Consider the following 3,037-nt stretch of genomic DNA (forward strand, 5'->3'; position numbering starts at 1 on the left):
GATAAAAATGAAATGATGACACATACTTAGATGGGTGCAGTAAAAATAAACACGATAATGAAGGAATTTGTGGTATTTGTCCTGAAGCCCACCATATTTGGTTGTGTCCCAGGGGCTCCAGAAAAAGGGAAGTTACAAGTTACCAAGACATTTCAAGGCTATGTTATCATAGATGCAAAAAGATAGGCTCAGTTAAGGTAAAGGTTGACTTTGTCAGTGAAGATACGGGCCTAGAATGTAACTGCCCACTATAGCTGTGTTTAGTTAAAGTTTAATTTCAAAGCCAGCCAATAAGTCTGCTTACCTGAATGTGTTCTGCAGAAATTTAGAGAAAGCTGGCAATAGGAAAGCCATGTTACAAGTATTAAAGACATTGAAGTCATTAAGGTCCCTGAAAATGGAGATAAGGCGGGGGGGGGGGGGGGGTTAATTTCAGACCATCCTTTGTGGGTACTTTAGGTCTTTGAGTTTGCAAAACTTCCATGCAGGCCTCCCCTGAGCTTGTCAGGTCAGCATGTGGCCCCTTTCATCCACAAATGTAACAAGCTTTTAAAAAAGAAAGAGAGAAATAAAAAGATCCTAGGAATTCAGAGTTTAGAATGATCTGGTTAAGCTGGGGAGAGCAGGGAAGGCTTCATGGTGGAGGTGACAGCAAGACTGGCGAAGAGAATCACAGCACTGGCGAAGGCCTAGAAGGATGGGGGTATTTTTGGAATAGGGAGTCCCCAGGTTGGAGGCAATGTAGGGGATGAGAGTAATAAGGAGCTACCGCTGAATGGAAGGTTTTAAACGACAGGCAAGGAATCTGGACTATAAGGCAGGAGAGCAATGAGAAACCACTGCAGAAATGATCCACGCTGTAGAAAAATTTATCTGGCAGACCCGTTTAGGGCTAGAAGACTAGAAAGTGGCTCAGGAAGCTATTACAACTGTTCAGGCAACAAAAAATGAAAGCCCACATTGGGGATGGGATAGGGAGAGCAGTTTAAAACTAACAAGTCAAGAAATACTATTGGGAGCAAGCATATTGCTTACAAATATAATGATGCCTAGGAAAAGTAGGAGCAAAATGAGTTGAGATGGTTGGCAGAAGACTGTTAATTTTAATTATACTATGTAAGTTTAAAAACTATTCAAGTATGGCATCTGAAAAAAAAATTAAATTAAAAAATGCCTTCTACTAATTCTGGGCACAGTCCCGTGTGTGACTAAGTGAGGCAGGACTTACTGCCTTTGCTGGGGATCCGGGGTGGCTTGCTGGGAAGCCCATGAGGTGGTGTCTCTGCCAGGCTGGCTTCTTGTGTTCTCCTTCTCCACCTTCTTGCTGGCCCCAAACAGCCTGCTTCTGACCCTCTCCTGCTTAACACTGCCCGCGTCTTCCTTTTGGAGTTCTTGTCCCCACCTGGCTCTGGGTCGCCTGGGGAATAATGTCTCCAGCTCCTCACTCAAGGGACCACCCCAAGGAAAGAAGCTCCAACTCCTTTTTCATTTCATCGTGTTGCAAATTACCACCAGAACACAGCAAGGTCCTCATCGAAAAGATAGATGTGAGAACGTGACGAAGCTGAATTCCTCTCAGGGAGTTTTACACTCATGATTTGGTCTGTGGTTCCTAATTCCTACTTCTCTGGCCTGAACTCGATTGCTCCATTTTTATTCTAGACTCGTGGTCGGCAAACTGCGGCTCGCGAGCCACATGTGGCTCTTTGGCCCCTTGAGCGTGGCTCTTCCACAAAATACCATGGCCTGGGCGAGTCTATGTTGAAGACGTGGCTTTAGAAGAAGTTTAAGTTTAAAAAATTGGGTCCTCAAAAGAAATTTCAATCGTTGTACTGTTGATATGTGGCTCTGTTGACTAATGAGTTTGCCGACCACTGGATCTAGCTGATCCATCCAGTCAGGAAAAAGAGAAGAGCCTGAGAAGAACTGTGAAGTGTCACAGGTGGATATATTTGCATTTCTGGAGATCTCCCAAATTGGGGAAACCTATTTAAGTGAGCGACAGTTCTCGAAAAGAATGATCCGTTCTTCTCCATACTAAAATAATCATCAGAGTTCTGGGCTTATTCTGAACATAATCTTCTCCAGCTCCTTTCTTCCCCTTCCACTCAACTTCCCTCCGAAAAAAGAAAAAAGGAAGTTCTTGAATCTCTCCAGATCTAGGAGAAGACAAGGAGAAAAGTACCTCCAAGCCATACGTGTGGCTCAATTCACATCCTGCTCTGCTGGATACCGTGCGGCAGTGAGAGCTGTCTCATCGGTCTGGGGAGGAAATCTGTAAAGGATGGCCCTCTTCATTCCCAAGGCAGCCCTTTCCTTTAAAAAGTCCCTGCTCTCAATCCGAAGGTTCTGCTGAGAAATGTAAAAAGGTTTTCCTTTCCTTTTTTCTCTCCCTCTTCCTCCTGCTTGTATCAACGTGGCTCCAAGCCCGTGCTCTGGGGCACTGGAGTTTACAAAGGACCTTTGTCTCAGGCAGAGCCGTCAGGAATGGGGCCTCTGATAGGCTGGCTTGTTATTGATCAAAAGCCCCAGGCACTCAGGTGGCCACTGTTTGTCGGGCTTTTTCATAGCCAACCATCAGTACTAGGTGGGACTTACATAGTCAGCAATATCTAATAACAGCCCACACTTCTTTCTTTGTCATTGGGAACCCCCACTTTTGAATGGCATCCACTTTTATTTCAAAGAGCTGCCAACAGTTTGGGAACCAAATTGTTGTTTGGCACTCCGGCCTCTGCCAGGGGTGTTTCTACATCTCTGGTGTGTCATCCTATGCCTCTCCTCACCATGCACAGGAAAGGTGGATGGGATTAGGACCTAGTTTTCTCATCTGTCCTGAAAGGATGAGCATTTTTCTCTTTCAGTCTAGTTGTAGGACTTCCTTTCAGCCAGCTTTCCTTTGGGTTTAGGGCGATAGACGTTTTGTTGTATAGTTTAATTTTTAAAATTGTTGTGCACGACAGCAGATTAGGTATGTTTACCTATGCGGCCATCTTCGTTCTCTGCAGCCGCATTTTAGCAATGAAATTATTCCAGC

General features: G+C 44.8%; 1 non-coding gene across 1 annotated transcript; it reads left to right on the plus strand.

The window, feature by feature from the left end:
- Nucleotides 1-280: 280 nt before the first annotated feature.
- LOC118719670 lies at nucleotides 281-409 on the plus strand. Its single transcript, XR_004988230.1, has one exon. It is a non-coding gene; the product is annotated as a small nucleolar RNA SNORA33 (small nucleolar RNA).
- Nucleotides 410-3,037: the final 2,628 nt, after the last annotated feature.

The sequence above is a fragment of the Pipistrellus kuhlii genome, unplaced genomic scaffold, assembly GCF_014108245.1.
Source record: "Pipistrellus kuhlii isolate mPipKuh1 unplaced genomic scaffold, mPipKuh1.p scaffold_m20_p_15, whole genome shotgun sequence".
NCBI classification, from domain to species: Eukaryota; Metazoa; Chordata; class Mammalia; order Chiroptera; family Vespertilionidae; genus Pipistrellus; species Pipistrellus kuhlii.